The sequence below is a fragment of the Chiloscyllium punctatum genome, chromosome 4, assembly GCF_047496795.1.
Source record: "Chiloscyllium punctatum isolate Juve2018m chromosome 4, sChiPun1.3, whole genome shotgun sequence".
Lineage (NCBI taxonomy): Eukaryota > Metazoa > Chordata > Chondrichthyes > Orectolobiformes > Hemiscylliidae > Chiloscyllium > Chiloscyllium punctatum.
This window is the reverse complement of record NC_092742.1, coordinates 15991760-16012705: the sequence shown is the minus strand read 5'-3', so window position 1 is coordinate 16012705 and position 20946 is coordinate 15991760. Positions and strand designations below refer to the sequence as shown.

Genomic DNA, 20946 nt, shown 5'->3' with positions numbered 1-20946 from the left:
GTTGGAAGGATTCAAATGTGTGGTTGTCATAACAGAAACTACCAGCTGCTAGAAGTAAAGAACCTTGATGAATATTTCAAGATGGGGGTAGCAGTGCTCATCAACTTCCACCACCTCAGGCTGAAGATGGACCACAAAAGGAGGGGGTAGGCTCAGGTCGGAGCACCCCAGCATTTCTGCATTGAGCCAAAGCTCCCTTTGGCAAGAGCGCAGCACGTGTTCCAAACAAGCTACGGGGAATCTACAAACTCTGCACCAGCCGCCTGTTTGCATTCTGATATCAGCAAACCACCCTCACTCTTCATTGTTGAGCACACTCTCTATCCAATTAAGTAATGCACTTCATCCAAACTATTGCCACTTAATAAACTTAAATAAACTCTCTGGAAGTTACTTGCAAATAGTTGACCACCAGTCCTGGACAACTGTGGACCTGTATCCCAGATCCTACACACAGGGCAGGAAGTGGCCCTTCATTATGGGCTACAGTGGAAGTGACAGTGGATGGCTGGCCTGTCCCATGTAAAATTATGAAAAGGTTGGGTGTCACTGGGTGGTTGGCAGGAAGGCCACCTGGTGAACATTCCACCCCACGTCTCCAAACCCTCCAACCCTGCCACCATTATCCCTCACCCCACCCCCTGCAAAGGGGACCGGGGAATTCTGTTCATTAATATTAGATCAAAACAGTCTGGACCTGGTCAATCTCAATTCAAACCAGCAAGACTGGGTAGATGGGCAATGTACTGGAAGATAAATGATGTCATTTGAATGAGGATGACACAGCAATGCATTGTTTAGCACTGCTGCCTCACAGCGTCAGGGACCAGGGTTCAGTCCCACCCTCGGGTGACTGTCTGTGTGGAGTTTGCACATTCTCCCTGTGTTTGTGTGGGATTCCTCCCACAGTCCAAAGATGCGCAGGTTAGGTGGATGAGCCATGCTAAATTGCCCATACAGTCCAGGGATGTGCAGGCAAGATGGATTAGCTATGTTAGACGCAGGGTTTTACAGGGATAAAGTGGGGGAGTGGGATGTCTGGGTGGGATGCTGTTCAGAGGGTTGGTGTGGATTCGATGGGGCTCAGTGGCTTGCTTCCACGCTATAGGAATATTATTCCATCACTATTTATTGGAGTCGATCTTAGAAGTCGACAATAACAATTGCAAGAGTATTTCGAATTTGTTTCAAAATCGACCTCATGGATTTTGCAGGCAGTGAAAGGAAGTGGTGAGGGAGAGAAAATTAAGATTTAACACAGCTGCTCCTCAAAGGAAACATCAGATAGTGACACTGCTGTTCCTGACCAGAATAGAGGTGATGGTATAATTCCTCTCTCAGTTACACCTGGAGAAGACACTGCTCTAGGTGACCAGGATTGGCTTCAATAAACACCAACTCTTTACGGACTGTTTTTTATTGACTGACACCTATGGGACCAGGGGTGTGCCAGTTTTGGATAATCAAGAGGTCCACTGAATCAGTGTAAAGCACACACAATAAGTCATAGAAATGTAATGCAGGGGGCATATATATATATCAGTGTTACACTATATTTACAGCATAAACCACTGAAATAATAATTCAACTTTGCCTTTAAAAACGTTGCTGAGAGCCGACTACTTGCGATAATTGCATTAAAGTTCAGTATTTGAGAAATGTACTGTTTGCTGCTTTAGAGCTGAAAAGGTGCTGCTGGAAAAGCGCAGCAGGTCAGGCAGCATCTGAGGAGCAGGAGAATCGACGTTTCGGGCATGAGCCCTTCTTCAGGAAGAAGGGCTCATGCCCGAAACGTCGATTCTCCTGCTCCTCGGATGCTGCCTGACCTGCTGCTCTTTTCCAGCAGCACATGTTCAGCTGTGATCTCCAGCATCTGCAGTCCTCACTTTCCCCTGTTTGCTGCTTAGTCCAGAGTGCTGGGTCATAAGATGCCCATTAAAACAAAGTGTGCTGTACTATGCTAGTATTCCTGTACTCCTGTATTTTGTTGGAAATGTTGTTTGAGATTTTGCCATGAGTTTTGTTTGCTGTAGCTTGCAGAAGCTCTTTGTTTAAAATAGATTCTGTGGACTGTTTGCTGCAGTGCGCAGTTTGAGCTGAACATTTTATTACCAGAAAATAAAGTTTTCTGGGAGTCTTCTTGTAAATTCCAGCCAGCCTGCCATTTATTAGCTTACGCAGTTGTGTCAGTTGAAACTCTTTACAAAGAAGAATGCTAATATTGCTCATAGGTCTTTAATGTCCAAGTTCTTAATCATGCACCAATTAGAATCTAATTAACGAAGACCAATTAGATCACTGTCAGATGATAATGACGTCTGTGTGGTGTTACTGTTTCCTGCCATTATGCATCCATTACTTCAGCTAGGCCCATTAGCTAGCTAAAAAATGGAATTACTCAGATCTGCTGGGAGTTAACATGTGCGCTCTCCAGCTGTTTTGGAATGATCTATCAGCAAGTTTATGCTGTAGTGGCACTTAGTAGAACTTCATCTCAATAGGAAATTCATGACCAAAACAACTTTTTTTGTTGTAATTTTGGGTCTCCACCAACATGCTGAGGCAGCATTAATGCTACAAAATGAAATACTCGCTAATTTGGGAGCCTGTAATAAGCGGGGACTGTTTTCCCCATTGGATTGGAATCTGAGGGGACCTTATAGATGTTTATAAAATCATGAGGGACATGGATATGATGAATAGTCAAGATCTTTTCCCCAGGGTAGGTTTGCCCAAGACAAGAGGGCATAGGTTGAAGGTGAGAGGGAAAAGATTTAAAAGGGCCCTAAGGGGAAATGTTTTGATGCAGAGGGTGGTGTGTGTCTGGAATAAGCTGCCAGAGGAAGTGATGGAGGCTGGTACAATTGCAGCATTTAAAAGGCATCTGGATGGGTATATGAATCGGAAGGGTTTAGAGGGATATGGGCCAAAAGCTAGGAAATGGGACTAGATTACTTTAGGATATCTGATTGCTATGGGTGAGTTGAAATGAAGGGTCTGTTTCCCTGCTGTACAACATGATGACTCTATCTATTGCATGGTTTGATACCAGCCTTAACTCCCATTGTTCTACTCCAACACCAACCTTCACCTGACCGTGAAATGTCTTTGGGTCCCCGGTTTTGTATAAAGTTTCCAATATGTAGTGTGCGATGTGAAGAAATATTACAGGTGCACAGCAGTGGGAATCCTTTCTCTGACCTCTGTGGCTTCACTTTGGGCTGGATTAGTATCCACATCCCGGGCTGAATGGCCAGCTATCTTTCTGCCAGCTACTGAGATTGGCCACCTATTCCTCATCTTGACCTGGAGTCTTTTTAAAGACTTTCTAAATGCTGGCTGATCGAGCATTTAATGGCCATCCCTAATTGCCCAGTCAACCATTTTGCTGTGGGTCTGGAGTCACATGTAGGCCAGACCAGGTAAGGAGGGCAGATTTCCCGGCCCCTGAAGGGCATCAGAAAAGAGGATAGTTTTTCACAACAATTGGCCATGGGGGTTGCATGGTCTTCCTTACTGAGACCAGCATTTTTGTATTCCATACTTTAATTTCATTTAGTTTAGCAGCAAGTCTTGTTGTTAGTTTGGGCTTTCCGATTACTTGTCCAGTGACCTTTGCAGTCTACCACTGCCTGTCCCAAGCCTTTGTGTGTTTTTATTCCCAGTCAAATCCGATTTTCCATCATTGTCATTCTATAACACCTTGTGGGAGCTTTTTGTTCACCCTCTATCGCAACGAGATTTGAACCCCTGACCCCAGGATATTTACTTGGTGTTCTGGATTACTAAATAAAAGCTGAAAGAATCGAAAATGCCGGAAATCAGAACCAAAAAACAGAAATTGCTGGAAAAGTTTGTTCTGAGGAAAGGCCACTGGACCAGAAGCTGCTAACTCTGATTTCTCATAAACAAGACATCAGCAAGCTCAGAACAAGACAAAAATAAAAGCCAGAAGAATTGAAAATGCGTGAAATCAGAACCAAAAACAGAAATTGCGTGGAAAAGCATAGCAGGTCTGGCAGCATCTGTGGAGAGAAATCGAGTTAACGGCTTCTGGTCCAGTGACCTTTCCTCAGAACCGAATTTTTCTAGCAATTTCTGTTTTTGGTTCTGATTTCACGCATTTTCAATTCTTTTGGCTTTTATTTTTGTCTTGTTCTGAGCTTGCTGATGGTTTCACTCAAAGTGTCGAGGAAATGTTGATGTGGTGGTGGTGTCGCTGGGCTCATAACCCCGAAACAAAAACAGAAATTGCTGGAAAAACACAGTGGGTCTGACAGCATCAGTGGAAAGAAATCAGAGTTAGCGTTTCTGGTCCAGTGACCCTTCCTCAGAACTGAGCTTTTCCAGTGATTTCTGGGTTTGTTTCAGGATTACGAGCCGAGTGACATTACCAACACATCACCACAACTTGTACACTTTGAGTCAAACCATCATCAAGCTCAGAACAAGACAAGACCCAAAAGAAAGCCCACATGTTTCACAATTATTGAATTGTCCAAACATCACCAGCAATAGTCTTGTGCAAGACGCAGTGTAAGTGGGACTGAAGATCGCTCTTTCCGAGAGACAGAGCAGACAGAATAGAGCTTTTTCTTTTCCTTTCCTTGTTCTCCTTGCGCAGTGTACAAAGACTTTTCTGAAGCACAGCTGGTCTAGCTGTGTCGAGAGTCTGGTGAAAACAAATTGCCCATTTACTTCAGTCTATTCAGCCAAGACAACATGAGACTTCTGAGTTTCAGCAACAGAGCGTGTGATTTACAGATGCAGCTTTGGTGCCATCTAGTGGGTTTGGACTCTTCTTGCGACACAGAACAGAAGCCATCGGATCACCAAAAGGACTTTGCCCTCTTAGAACATTTCTGTACAAATTATTAACACCACCTACTGTCCCTGATACATTTACACTGGATGGAACACACAATAGATATTTTTTTCGTGGTGACACTTGAAAGAAAGAAACAAAATTAAGATTGCGCATTTGTTTTGCGCTTTTCTTTCTGTTGTATTCATTTAAGGATCAGATTGTGAGTGCATTGTGTTTAATCTTCCTTGATCGCTTTGAATTTCTTTCATGGTACAGCAACAGAAAGCTATGACGGTGACATGGGGGAGTTGCATATGTGAGCACAGGTACTGCATAATAACTCGACAAGAAAGACTTTTCTGTACTGATTACTCCTGATGAGGGATCAACATGTCTAGCTAACATGTCTTTGTTATTTGAAGAGACATAATTTCCAACCAAAGATTGAATTGAAATCATTCACATGAAAGGCATATGGTCCTAAATGTTGCAGGGAAAGAAAGAGAAGGTGCTGAATACTTGCTGGAGTTATTCGGTATTCTCTGCTCACAGGCAGACCAGGAGCAGACACTGAACACTATTTACATAAAGTCGATAATTCTGGTTCCCTGCCTGACTGCACTCAAATCTAGTGTGTGACATAGGAAAAGCTGTTATTCTACCCAATTACAACAAGTAGATGGTATTTTGTTAGCCAGTTTTATGGCTAGCGTTCTCTGAATCTTGATCTGTTTCTTGCGGTTTTTCCACATTCGACACAGCCTAAAATCTGCAAGTGGCGAATACGATGGCTCCTATCACATCTTCAGGTTTTTCCAACAGAATGCTCCGAGAACAACAGTCAGCAGATAGGATAGAAACCAGGAGACTGCAAGACCAGAAGACATTGAGGCAGAAGGAGGCTATTCAGCCCATCAAGTCTGCTGTGCCATTCAATGAGATTATGGCCATCCGATCGTTCTCAATTCCACTGCCCTTTCACCATAATCCTCCAATCCCTTACTGCTTAAAAACCTGTCTATCTCAGCCTTGTGTATAATAATAACATAATCTCAAAGCTGTCTGTGATAAAGAATTCCACAGATTCTCTACTCTCTGAAAGAAGAAATTCCTCCTCATCTCTGTCTTAAATGGGTGACCCCTTACTCTGGGGTTATGTCCCTTTGGTTCCAGACTGTCCCACAGAGGGGAAACAACCTTTCCACATCTAGTCTGTGAAGTCCCCTGAGAATCTCGTATGTTTCACGAAGGTCACATCTCTTTCTTCTAAACTCCAATGAGTACAGATCCATAACCTCTGCTAAACCTCTCCTCAGAAGGAACTGCCTCTATAACTGGTACCAGCAGTGTGACCCTACTCTGGAATGCCTCCAATGTCAGTCTGTCCTTCCTTAGGCGAGGGAGAAAAAACTGTTCACAGTTATCCAGTTGTAGTCTGACCAGTGCCTTTAGCCTTCCTCCAGTTGAAATGTCAAATCAAGGTTCAAGTGGTCCTTTCAGTTGAGCACCATCAATTACACAGTACTGTTTGGAAGATGTGCTGTTGGGTTCTTCCCCCATTGTTGTGGGCAAGATTTACACTTCAAAAACCAGCTGAAAGGAGATGACATTGTCACTGCTTCATTGCTGTTTGTGAGAATTGTTGTCTGAAGAATGGCTGCTGCTTTAAATTGCATCACAACAATGGCTACATTCACTGATACTCAGAGTCACAGAGATGTACAGCACGGAAACAGACCCTTCAGTCCAACTCGTCCAAGCCGACCAGATATCCTAACCTAGTCTAGTTCCACCTGCCAGCACCCGGCCTATATCCCTCCAAACCCTTCTTATCATATACCCAACCAGATGCCTTTTAAATGTTGCAATTGTACCAGCCTTCACCACTTTGTCTGGCAGCTCATTCCATACACGTACCGCCCTCTGTGTGAAAAAGTTGCCCCTGAGGTCCCTTTTTTTATCTTTCCCCCTCTCAGCCTAAACCTATGCCCTCTAGTTCTGGACTCCCTGACCCCAGGGAAAAAACTTTGTCTATTTATCCTATCCATGCCCCTCATGATTTTATAAACCTCTATAAGGTCACCCCTCAGCATCTGATGCTCCAGAGCAAACAGCCCTAAATTATTCAACCTCTCCCTGTAGCTCAGATCCTCCAACCCTGGCAACATCCTTGTAAATCTTTTCTGAACCCTTTCAAGTTTCACACAGATAGGAAGGAGACTAAAATTGCATGCAATATTCCAAAAGTGGCTTAACCTAAGTCCTGTACAACTGCAACATGACCTCCCAACTCCTGTACTCAATAATATGACCAATAAAGGAAAGCATACCAAACGCCTTCTTCATTATCCTATCTACTTGTGACTCTACTTTCAAGGAAGTATGAACCTGCAATCTAAGGTCTCTTTGTTCAGCAACAGTCCCTAGGACCTTACCCTTAAGCGTATAAGTCCTGCTAAATTTGCTATTCCCAAATGCAACACCTCGCATTCATCTAAATTAAACTCCATCTCCCACTCCTCAGTCCATTGACCCATTTGATCAAGATCCAGTTGTCATCTGAGGTAACCAACTTCGCTCTCCACTCCACCTGCAATTTTGATGTCATCTGCAAACTTACTAGCTATATCTCTTATGCTCACATCCAAATCATTTATATAAATAATGAAAAGTAGTGGACCCCGCACTGATCCTCGTGGCACTCCACTAGTCACAGGCGTCCAGTCTGAAAAGCAACCCTCCACCACCACCCTCTGTCTTCTACCTTTGAGTCAGTTCTGTATCCAAATGGCTAGTTCTCCCTGTATTCCATGAGATCTTACCTTGCTAATCAGTCTCCCATGGGAACCTTGTCGAACGCCTTACTGAATTAATATAAATCACATCTAGCACTCTGCCCTCATCAATCCTTTTTGTTATTTCCTCAAAAAACTCAATCAAGTTTGTGAGACATGATTTCCCATGCACAAAGCCATGTTGACTATCCCTAGTCAGTCCTTGCCTTTCCAAATATATGTAAATCCTGACCCTCAGGATTCCCTCCAACAACTTGCCCACCACTAACGTCAGGCTCACCAGTCTATAGTTCGTGGCTTGTCCTTACCACCTTTCTTAAATAATGGTACCATGTTAGCCAACCTCCAGTCTTCCGGCACCTCACCTGTGACTATCAATGATCCAAATATCTCAGCAAGAGGCCCAGCAATCACTTCCCTGCCTTCCCACAGAGTTCTGTGGTACACCTGATTAGGTCCTGGGAATTTATCCATCTTTGTGCATTTCAAGACATCCAGCACCTCCTCCTTCAATGGTTGTACAGTCTTTCAAAGAAGACCTGAATTTAAATGTGTTTCCACCAACTTGTCTTTCCCTCTTCATTTGAGACAAAATAGGAAGTCTGCTTCAATTAAAAATGCCAGCTTGAAAATAACCTTGGGCAGAAGGTGATGTCCTGCCATGGTGGGCTTCGAGATGGGGAGGCCCGGCCAAATACTGGGGGGATGCAGATCCTGCAATTACTCCATCTCCACCCCAATGGAGTTCATGGTGTGGAGGACTGTGGAGTGCTTTCCCATCCCAGATTGGCATGATCGGTACAGGCTGGGTGGATCGGCAAATCTATGGCAGACGCAGCATAATCTGGATAAGTGTGAGGTTATTCACTATGGAACAAAAACAAGAAGGTAGATTACTACCTGAATGGCTGTAAATTGGGAGAGGGGAGTGTGCAGTGGGTCTTGGGTGTCCTTGTGCACTAGTTGCTGAAGGTTAGCATGCAGCTGCAGCAAGTGGTAAAGAAGGCAAATGGTATGTTGGCCTTCATTGTGAGAGGTTTTCAGTACAGGAACAGGGATGTGTTATTGCAGTTGTACTGGGCCTTAGTGAGGTCACACTGAAAATATTGTGTGCTGTTTTGGTCTCCTTTTCTGAGGAAGGATGCTCTAGCCTTCGAGGGAGTGTAGCGAGGGTTTACCAGGCAGATTCCGGGGTTGGTGGAACTGACGTAAGAGGAGAGATTGACTAGGTTAGGATAGTTTTTATTGGAGTTCAGGCGAATGAGGGCGGATCTGATAGAGACTTATAAAACTCTAACAGGACTAGATGGTAGATGCATGGAGGATGTTCCCAGTGGTGGGTGCATTCGAAACCAGGGGTCACAGTCTGAGGATTCAGGGTGACCAATTTAGGACTGAGATGAGGAGACATTTCCTCACCCAAACAATGGTAAGCCTGTGGAATTCATTACCACAGGAAGTAGTTGATGCCAAAACATTGAAAGTATTCAAGAAACAGCTAGATATTGCACTTGGGACGAATGAGATCAAAGGTTACGGGGAGAAAACAGGATTAGGCTATTGAGTTGAACAATTAGCCATGACCGCGATAAATGCCAGAGCAGGCTGGAAGGGCAGAATGGCCTCCTCCTGATCCTATCTTCTATGTTTCAATCCCATTGCTACTGGAGGGTGATCCTTAGGCAAAGAGCCATTTGCCACTAGCTCCAGTATTGACCCAACAACAGGCAGTGTGTCATGATCTACCACAGGAGCAAGATGGGATTGCTTTTGGATGGCAAGGACTCCTGCCTTTGTTCACAGGCTGCACTGGGTTGCTGCTTTGGTGCATTAGGGTGTGACGTGGTGAAAGAGGGTGAATCAAGGGTATATTTTAAGGAATACTTTAATTTAAGAGCTAATTTCAATCTGAAGTCCAGTCTGTTCTATCAAGTCAGATATTCATAGAGTCATAGAGATGTACAGCACGGAAACAGACCCTCAGTCCAACTAGCCCATACCGACGAGATATCCTAAATTAATCTAATCCCATTTGCCAGCACTTGACCCATATCCCTCTAAACCCTTCCTGTTCATATAGCCATCCTTTTGCCTTTTAAATGTTGTAATTTTACCAGCCTCCACCACTTTTTCTGGCAGTTCTTTTCCATACACCCACCATCCTCTGTGTGAAAAAGTTGCCCCTTAGATCCCTTTTAAATCTTTCCCTTCTCATGTTAAACCTATGGACCTTCTAGTTTTGGACTCCCCTGCCCTGGGAAAAAAGACTTGGCTATTTATCCCATCCATGCCCCTCATGATTTTATAAACTTGTATGAGGTCACTCCTCAGCCTCCGATGCTCCAGGGAAAACCTATTCAGCCTCTCCCTGTAGCTGTCCAACCCTGGCAACATCCTGGGAAATCTTTTCTGAGCCCTTTTAAGTTTGCAACATCTTTCCTAGAGGAGGGAGGCCAGAATTGAACACAGTATTACAAAAGTGGCCTAAACAATCTTCTGCACAGTTGCAGCATGACCTCCCTACTTCTATAAATTGAAGAACAGGACCTCAAAGATTGTAATCTCTGGATTACTACCCTGAGCCACGCACAAATTGACAAAGACATAAGAAGATTAGGGAAGCAACCACATGGCTAAAGGAGTTGTATGGGAAAGACGGGTGATATTTCGTGGGGCACTTGCATCAGTGGGGAACTGTGTTATTGGGACACGCTGCACCTGAACCAATCTTAGCAGAAAGACTTGGTCACAAGGACTTTAAACTAGTTAGAGGGAGGGCTCAGGAGAGGATACTAAAGTTTTCACAACAAGTAAGAGGACAGAGTATCAAAAGGGTCAGAAATCTAACTTCAGCAGAGCAAATAAAGGGATAACTATGGTAAAGGGGGTGGTCAATGGTGCGATAAAGGACTGATGCTGTTGTGCTTAAATACACAAAGTATGTGAAACAAAGGAAATTAGCTTGTAGCACATGTTGAAATTGCCAGCTCTTGTGGGTATCACAGAGATGTGGCTGCAAGGAGATCAGGGATGGAAACTAATATCCGACGATAGACATCCTATTGAGAGGGTAGGCAGATAGGCAGAGGGAATGGTAAAGAAATAAGATTAAATCAATAGCAAGAAGTGATACAGAGTCAGAAGGCAGAGAGTCTGTGTGAATAGAGTCAAGGAACCACAAAGGGAAAAAGATCCTGATGGGAGTTATGTACAGCCTCTGAGTAGTAGCCAGGATGTGGAGCAGAAAAAAAATCAATAGTCATGGGTGACTTCAACATGCAGGTTGTCTGGGAAGATCAGGTTGACAGCAGATCCCAAGGAAAGGAACTTGTGAAGTGTCTATGAGATGGTATTTTTGAGCAGCTTGTGGTAGAGCCCACTAGAGAATGGGTGATTCTGGATTTGGTGATGTGTAATGAGGCAGACTTGAATAGAGAGCTTAAGGATAAGGAACTGCTAGAGGGCAGTGACCGTAATATGATAGAATTCATCCTGCAGTTTGAGAGGGAGAGGATCGAATTAGATACAACAGTATTGATGTTGAGTAAAGTTGACTACAAAGACATGAGGGAGGAGCTGGCAAGAGTTGATTGGAAGAGGAGTTTAGCAGAGAAGATGATGGTGCAGCAATGGCAGGAGTGTCTGAGGGTAAATCAGGAGGCAATCAGCAATTCATGGCAAGGAAGAAGGAACATTCTAAAGGAGGTCAAGGCATGGACGGCTGACCAGGGAAGTCAGGGACAGCAGGCTGGTTCAGCAGGGTGGCAGCACTGCTGCCTCACAGGGACTAGGGCTCAATTCCCACCTCGGGCAACTGTCAATGTGGAGTTTGCACATTCTCCCCGTGTCTGTGTGGGTTTCCTCCCACAATCCAAATATGTGCCAGTTAGGTGAATTGGCAATGCTAAATTGCCTGTAGTGTTAGGTGGATTAGTCAGGGACAAATGTGTTGGGGAATTGGGTCTGGGTGGGTTGCTCTTCAGAGGGTCGGTGTGGACTTGTTGGGCTGAAGGGTCTGCTTCCACACTGTAGGGAATCTAATCAAATGGAAAAGCATGCAATGTGTTACAGATTAATTGGAAGCTAAAATGATTGGGAGGCCTTTAAAAACCAGCAGATAACAACTAGAAAAGCAGGAAGGAGGAGAAGATGAAATATGAGGATAAGCTAGCTAGCAATTATAAAAGAAAATTTCAAGAGTTTGTTTAGATATCAAAAAGATAGAGTAGAGTAGCTTTCATTTGTCATTTCTACCATAAACAACTGAGACGGTGTAAAAAGAACAAGACAGTATTCCTCCAGGACCAAGGGTGCTTCAGGGTAAGAGAAAGGCAAGAGTGGACTACTGGAAAATGAGGCTGGAGAAGTAGTAATGGGGAACAAAGAAATGGCAGAGGAACTGAATAGGTACTTTGCATAAGTCTTCACAGTGGAAGACATCAGCAGCATACCAGAACTTCAAGAGAGTTAGGGGGCAGAGGAGAGTGTTGTGGTCATCACTAAGGAGAAGGTGTTGGGGAAGCTGAAAGACCTGAAAGTGGATAAATCACCCAGAATCAATGGACTACACCTCAGGGTTCTGAAGGAGATGGTGAGGAGATTGTGGAGGTGTTGGTGGTGATCTTTAAGGAATCACTGGTGTCAGAGATAATTTGATTCGATTTGATCTTCTTTATTATCGTCCCATGTACCTAGGTACAGTGAAAAGTTTTGTTTTGCATACAGTACAAGCAGATCATGACATATAAGGTGCATTAGGATAATAGAACAGTGTGAGGAGTACACAGTTATAGTGCAGAGAAGGCACACAAAGAGCGAGATCAACATTATATGTAACATTCGAGAGGTCCATTCAAGAGTCTCATAAAAGTGGGGAAGAAACTGTTCTTGAATCTGTTGGTACATGTGTTTAAGCTTTTATATCTTCTGCCTGAAATAAGAGGTTGGAAAAAATTGTAACCGAGGTGGGAAGGGTTTTTGCTTATATTGGCTGCTTTCCCGAGACAGTGGGAAGTATAGACAGAGTCAGTGGATGGAAGGCTGGCGTGCGTGTTGGACTGGGCTGTGTTCACAACTCTCTGTAGTTTTCTTGTGAATCTGCGCAGAGCAGTTGCCATATGAAGCCGTGATGCATCTGGATGGGATACTTTCTATGGTGCATCTATAAAAATTGGTAAGAGTCTTTATGGACATGCTGAATTTCCTTCGCCTCCTGAGGACGTAGTGAAGTTGTTGTATTTTCTTGACCGTCACATTGATATGGATGGACCAGGACAGATTGTTGGGTGATTGTTACTCCTAGGAACTTAATGAACTCATATACGTACAGAGGAAACTATCTGAACATCGATTCTCCAAATTTTGGGTTATCAAGAAAAGATCGCAAGGTCCTGATACTTGGCTAAACTGTGTTATCTGGCATTCGATTATCTGAACACTTGGTTATTCAAACAAAGTATTCCCCGCCCGTGTTATTTAGATAATTGAGGTTCCTTGGTATATGGAGCAGACTGAATGGGCTGAATTCTGCTCCAACATCTTTCGGCCTAATGATTTTACTCCCTCACCAAGTTCTCATGACATTGTCATAGTAAGAGATGCTTATTGCCCTCAATCAAGTATCAGATCCACATACAACAAAGGGCATTGACACAGCTCTTGCAGTGTGCAAAAATGAGTATTGCAGATGCTGGAAATCAGAGTCTAGGTTAGAGTGGTGCTGGAAAAAGGATAAAAACAATGGCTGCAGATGCTGCAAACCAGATTCTGGATTAGAGTGGTGCTGGAAAAGCTCAGCAGTTCAGGCAGCATTCGAGGAGCAGGAAAATCAACGTTTCAGGCAAAAGCCCTTCATCAGGAATCACAGCTCTTGAAGTGTGCTAATTCCATTCACATTGTGAAGCCAAAAATTTCTGAATTTGTTCAGCCATGCTCATTGCGTCAAAGATGAATTTTACACAAAGACCTTCCGGAGGGTGAACTGGTCACTGGGTCACATCACTCTCCCTTTGCTGCGAAGAACACCTGTGAGTGAGATGAAGGAATGGTAGACCATGGCAATGTCAACTGGGAGACTGTCTCTAATACCCATGAACTTCAGAGCATGAATACTTTGGAGGGACAGTGGAAGAAGGTGGCAAAACAGAAAGAACAGCTAATCGAGAAGATGGCCTGGCAACGAGGCCAACTAATCATGGATTTGCTCAGCCCACTACTTTCCTCTACAGGAAATGCAGCAGAGACCTCTAGAGCAACAGTGGGGAATGCTGGATCTACCCATTAATCTTTGTAGTAAGGTAGAGCCTCTCCTTATAACCTTTAGATAGTTGCAGAGACATAATAAATTATGTCCTGCTTACAATGTTGTTATTAGGGGAGAAAGTGAGGACTGCAGATGCTGGAGATCAGAGCTGAAAATGTGTTGCTGGAAAAGTGCAGCATGTCAGGCAGCATCCAAGGAGCAGGAGAATCGACGTTTCGGGCATAAGCCCTTCTTCAGGAATGAGGAAATGTTGTTATTAGACCAGACAGAGTCTCTCCTCCTAGACTGGATCACCTAGGACCCTGGAGAACCCACACACTTTGAAGGTAATGATGGCCCACACATAATAACCTTGTCTTGTCAAGAGGTGTCTGAGACAATGATTTTTCCAAGTCTAACATTTATTGTCCAAGTCTCACCACTGACGGTGGCATGGTGGCTCAGTGGTTAGCACTGCTGCCTCATAACACCAAGGGGCAGGGTTCAATTCCAGTCTATGTTCCATTTGCACGCATTCTCCCTTGTGGGGGTTTCCTCTGGGTGCTCTGGTTTCCTCCCACAGTCCAAAGATGTGTAGGCTAGAGTGGATTGGCCATGCTAAATTCCCTTTAGTGTCCAGCCATGTGCAGGCTCAGTAGATTAGCCATGGGGAAGGTGGGGTTACAGGCTTAGGTATTATGAAGTTGAAAGCATGTAATGTACCTTTAAGAGAGAGTGATTGTAGTCACCTGTCGTGTGATTAACAACATTCTCAACATATACTGGAAAATTGAAAGTTTGTAACATTTGGCTGTGAAACAAACTTCTGAACTTGTTGCATGTTTTCACAACTGTTTGAGTTTAACCATTCAGTTTAAGTTATGCCCCAAGATACTAAAACCCAATCAAATTTGAGTTTTATTATTTTGGCAACATTGAACCAATGAGATGATCTGATGTTTGGTGTATAAAAAGTAGACATTTTTCAGTTAACCAGAGAGAGAGCACCTTCTGCCATTGACAGACTACTTCCCTCTTAAAGGTACCTTGTTTATATAAAACATTTTTGCAGCAGAAGACCGAAGATAACCCAGGGAGATCTACAAACAGAGGAAGATCAGCACTGCTGTTTGGTTTTGAAAATTGAATTGCTGTAAATTTAATAAGGGCTTATCAGATAAGTATATATTTTTATAGTGTGGGAAGTAGGTAACAAATCTTTGAGAAAGGAAGCTTAGAGTTGTAAATAATTGTGGAGTTAAAGTTTTATTTCCTTTAAATAGTGGAATTTGGGTAGTTCTTTGTCATTCAGACTTTAACAGATTATGAGGCAAGGTGATCTTTTCTGTATGTTTGGTTTAATTAACAGAAGGGTTTACCATTGTGTCATAACAATTTGGGGTCTTTTCTGGGATTTGGACAGGTTTAGACTGATCCAGTCTGGGACTTGGACAGATTTGAACAGATAAGATCCCAGCAGACTTAAACACTTAATGATTTGTGTCCTAGCTCTTTAAATAAAACATAGCTGAGACAATTTGCTTAATTTTGGTGACTTGTGGTTGGTTAAATTAAAAGTGAGAGAAATGGCTCTTAAAATTGCGAAAGAGGTTTTGGGGTTTGAAGATGAATCCCAAATTTGTCAAAAAAGTTCAGAAGGAAAGAAAAATACCTTGCTTTTAAAATTAGCAAGGAGGTTAGAATTCAGTTTAACCAAGGACAAAAGTAAGGCTGAAATTGTAAGAGTTACTCAAACAAGCCGGTGTGTCAGAGAAACAGACTAGTGCAGAAGAGTTAGAAAACCTTAAATTACAATGAAGAAGATGGAGTTAGAAGATTAAAAGAGACAGAGAAAGAGCAGCTACTGTTATTGTCAGACAGACTGCCTGAAAACTCTCAAAAAGGTCCTTCTTTCAGATGAAAGGTCTGTGCAGCAGAAGACCGAAGGTGACCCAGGGAGATCTATAGAGGAGGATTGACACCACTGTCTGGTTTTGAAAATTGATTTGCTGCAAATTTAATAGGGGCATTATTGGATCAATATATTGTTATGGAGTGGAAGGTAGATAACAAATCTTTAAGGCAAAGGAGGCTGGGTGTTTAGCTTTTCTGTGTGTTTTGGTATAAGTAGCAGAAGGGTTTACCACCATGTTGCAACATTGGGTAGAGGGTTGGAACTTTGGGGGGGATGCTTGTTGGAGGGGTGGTGTGCATTTGATGGGCCGAATACCTGCTTCAACACTGTGGGGATTCTATGGATGATAACTCAGTCTCACATTATACCAGCCATACCTCCTGCAATTTCTACCATTATATCAGCAAAGGTTAGTTTGAGATGGGATGAATTAGAGACGAACGTTGTGAAAGCTTTTGACCCACCCCCCTCCTCACTCATTGGCGCCTCCCTATTCATTACTGTCACAGAAATGTTAATGGTAGCACACATACATATTCCCCACAGAGACTGCTGAGTGACTAACCCCTGTTCAATAACCCCTGCAGATTGCAGAGGAGAGCAAGGCAATGCTGGGCCTGTGAATGCAAGTAGAGACTAATTATTCTTAAAGTCACTTTATTGTCAGAAATCTGTGCGATGTTAGTAATTGCATGTTATGAACAGAAATGTGGAAAGTGATCTCCAGTGACTCGCTCGAAATAAAAGTGTCACAGGTTCTGAAGCAGGAGGTTTGGAGAGACCATTATGAGGGTAAGTGTTGCATACTCCTGGGCTCGCTGAACAGCACTGAGTGAGAAACAGCAGTTTGAAGTCCCTGCATTGATGCCTATCCTGAGTGAACAAGGTCAGAAGTCACAGACACCAGGTTATAGTCCAGCAGGTTTATTTATAATCACAAGCTTTCAGAGCGCTGCTCCTTCGTCAGGGTGAAGTCACCAAGACATTATCTGATGAAGGAGCAGCACTCTTAAAGCTTGTGATTTCAAATAAACCTGTTGGACCAGAACCTGGTATTGTGAGACATCTGACCTTGTCCACCCCAGTCCACCACCTGCACCGTATCCCAAGTAAGTACAGGAACAAGGATCGTAAATAGAAACAGAAATTGCTGGTAAAACTCAGCAAGTCCAGCAGCATTTATGGAAAGGAAGCCGTGTTAATATTTTGGATCCAGCACCCTCCTTCTGGACAAGGATGTCTTGCTGCAATTAGACAGGGTGTGGGTGAGCTAGCAGCTGGAATATTGTGTGCACTTTCAGTCTCCCTTATCCAAGAAAGGATGTTCTTGCTGTGGAGGGAGTGCAGCGAAGGTCTTCCAAACTGATTTCTGGGATGGCAGGACTGACATATGAGGAGACATTGAGTCGGTTAGGATTGTATTCACTGGAGGTTAGATGAATGAGGGTGAATCTCTCAGAAACTGAAGGTTTTATCAAGACTAGACAGTTTAGATGCAGGACGGATGTTCCCGGTGGTAGGGGAGTCCAAAACCAGGTGTCATTATTTAAGGAGAAAGCATAAACCTTTTAGTACCAAAATGAGGAGAAATTATTCCACCCATTGAAATGATGAACTTGTGCAATTCATGACCACAAAGCAGTTGAAGTTAAAAGATTGGATTTTCAAGAAAGAAGCAGATACAGCTGTGGTGACTAAAGGGATCAAGGGGAATGGGGTGAGGGCAGGATTAGGGTATTGAGTTCAATGATCAACCATTGGATGGTGGAACAGGCTTGAGGGGCTGAATGGCCTCTGATCTTCTGTTTCTGTTGGTTTTGATTTGACTGAAAAGAAAGGAATTAAGAGATCTAAAACTGGAAACAAGTGAAAACCAGGGAATAACAAAAGACTGATCAAGAATTGGATGAAATAAAAGAATAATAGAGTTCAATGAGAGGGAGAAGCAAATCATAGAATCCTGACAGTGTGGAAGCAGTGAAATGAAGAGAAAGAATGAAAAGGGAATGAGAGTACTTTTTCATAAAGTCAAATGGCAGATTTCCTTTTTATACGGCACGTTAAGAATGTTAATTTCAGTTGTAATTTTGGTTCACACACTGTTTAATGAAATGATTATCTGCAACAGAGCATGGCATAGTGACTAAAATGCAATAACAAGTTTCAAACTTCTAATGTTAATCATCTTTTGTCTCAAGTCATTCATCTTGGAAATTCCAGAGGTCCTCTGCTTCTGCCGGATGGGATTTGGTATCCAGGCAGAGTGAAACACAGGGCTAAGGAAATCTAACAGACAGAGATAAGGAATTGGGCAAGAGTTAAACAGGTAGACAAATATGAGAGCTCCACGCTACTAAATTATCAAGAATTATTGTCGAATCACTTCTCAGATACTGCAAATGACAGATGTTTTGAATTTAAAAAAAAAGAACCAGAAATACTCCCTTTGAAGACTCATGATTCAAAATGGAAGGAAACCTTTCACTTCCGTGCTTTGTTGCAAAGTTAGACTTCCCAGTATGAGGCAGCCCGAACATACTTGTGTGGTTTTGCCCACTCTCCATCCTATGTCACTCCTGGGTAATTGAAGATATTTCTTTGTTCACAGAGACCGAGTCAGAGGACAATTGCTGAACAATCCTAAGTGTGCTACTAACTACACTAAGAACCTATTTGAGACGTTGAATTAATATCATGGTTCACTTGTGTTTCCTGGGAATGGCGTGCACAGGGACCAATTCTGTACAATCAAAAGCAATATGTTCACATCTAGTGCTTTGTTTTGAATTATCTGGGAGCGGGGACCGCTTAGTTCCCTGTTGCTTCCTCTACACCTCACCCAGCCAGAGTTGACTTTCTTTTTGTAGTATAACTTATTTGTGATAGTTTGAAATTTGGCATTCTTGCATTTGTCCTGCGTGCAAATGAAAAGCTCATAACATGCCTCGTTTTCAGTCATATATGTGTGGTACAAGCAATCCTTTGTGTCATTTCCTGTCAAAGGAAGTGCAGAAGTATTAATGTTTGTCAAATTCTAACAACCGGGAAACATTGTTTCCAGGTGTGATGTGTTTCAATATTTATTTTTGAATTTAGATTTGAACTTGTGTCATATAGGACTTGTCTATGTCAATGACGTGGTTTATTCATTAATTTGAAAGTATTTCTGTTGGAAGATAGAGACTTTCTGGAGACTAAAAGGGTTTTGTTTTCATTGGGTGAATTTTACGAGCAGTGTAAGCAGCGATATGTGTTAGGATTTAGTTAGAAGATTCTGGAATTTTCTCTTGGCTCAGTGGGAATACCCAATATCTTGAAGAAAACCTTTTTGCTTCTCAGGTTTGCCAAGTCTTGTCTGAAGAGGGATGTCTAAGACAGTTGTTCCTGAGAAAGGTGATTGTTTAGAAACAGTTAAGAAATAAGTTATTTCAGTGTAAGATTGAAAATTCCTGAGCAGAGATATTTTGTGAAAGCCCTGAAAATGGTATTTCAAGCTGCAAACATCTAAACTTCGTTGTATGAAGTCTCCTGGATGAGGCAATCAGACTAAACTATATCTAAGTCAAACCTGATGTATGATGGAGAAGGGACATCTTTGTCTGGTGTTTGAGTACGGTGAAAGGGTGTTGTCGGAACTGATTGGAGTGTAGTTTACCATATCAGATTTGAAAATCTAATCTTGTGTTATATGCAAATAACTTTAGATTATTCTATTTTATATGAATTTCTTTTGTGTAATAGGTTACATTATTGTTAAAACCAAATCTGCAGCATTGCCTAATTGTTTCAATGAAAGTTCACCTCATTGAAACCAGAAGAAGACCAGATCAAGCTTTTGTGTGGATTTGGACTATCCAGTCGTAAGATGATCTTTCGATTTAGACTCCCTACAGTGTGGAAACAACAGGCCCTTCGTCCCAACAAGTCCACACCGACCCTCCGAAGTGTAACCCACCCAAACCCCTTCTCCCCCTGACTAATGCACCTAACACTATGGGCAATTTAGCACGGCTGATTCACCTAACCTGCACATCTTTCGACTGTGGGAGGAAACCGGAGCACCCGGAGGAAACCCACGCAGACACTGGGAGAATGTGCAAGCTCCACACACAGTCATTTGAGGCTGGAATCAAACCTGGAGCCCTGGTGCTGTGAGGTAGCAGCGCTAACCACTGAGCCACTGTGCTGCCCCTTGGGTCAAACCATTTGACCACATGAAGGCACTTGCAGAAATCAGTCCCTGCTAGTCAGGCCTGACTTCCCAGAGGTGTATAGACATTTTATGTCATACATCTGGAACATGTGGGACCTGGATCCAGGCCTCCCCAGGTCAGAGGAAGGGACACTACCATTGCATCAAGGGAGACATAAAGTAGTCATAAAGCTGTTCAAATGGCCATGCAATGAAACCAATTACTCTTCCACTCCAAAATAGAGGTAACATTGCAATTTGGCGAATTAAATGGAATCTATGGCATGTAAAGGGTTACTCCTGACTTGTGTCATCACAGCTGCAACAAATTTCCATGTCACTTGAGAAAATTTAATCTAAGTGTTACACTTAAAAGTCACAGGTGGTAGGATTTTTTATGAACCTTTGTTGGAGGAACCAAAAGGTTGAATCAAACTCATTAAAAATGTTAATGCAGACATCTGTGGCTGTAATGAGACCAATTTTAATCTAGCAGTGGCTTGCATAATCATTGATTAGGTTACACAGGAAGAGCAGTGTTATTAAGATGGTAGCCGAGAGTACTTGCACAACCTTTCAAGGTATAAGAATACAAATGCAATTAATGACTGATATCATTCGAAGATGTATGTAAAATACTTGAATTTTAATTTCCCAAACCAATAATTTTTTTTAACTTCCCTGAAAAAGGTCAGTTTTGGAATATGTTTTCCAACTACACTTCCACTCACTTTTGCAAATTGTTTAGCAGCTGCACTATCTTCCACTGGGAAATCGGAGTCTGAGGGAAAAGCTCACAGTTTCGTATGATTATCAACACAGTTTGTGAGAAGGTTGATCTAGATAAGGGGAAACCCAAACCATTGTTAGATTATGTAGTGTGGAAACAGGCCCCTCTGCCCAACAAGTCCACACCGACCCTCTGAAGAGCAACCCATCCAGACCCACCTACACCTAACACAACACTACAGGCAATTTAGCATGGCCAATCCACCT

The 20946-nt window shown here is 42.8% G+C and overlaps 1 protein-coding gene across 31 annotated transcripts in view; it reads left to right on the top strand.

The window, feature by feature from the left end:
• Positions 1-20946, top strand: part of nrxn3a (neurexin 3a) — a 2037428-nt gene that overhangs the window by 782272 nt on the left and 1234210 nt on the right. The gene's annotated exons all lie outside the window — the stretch shown is intronic.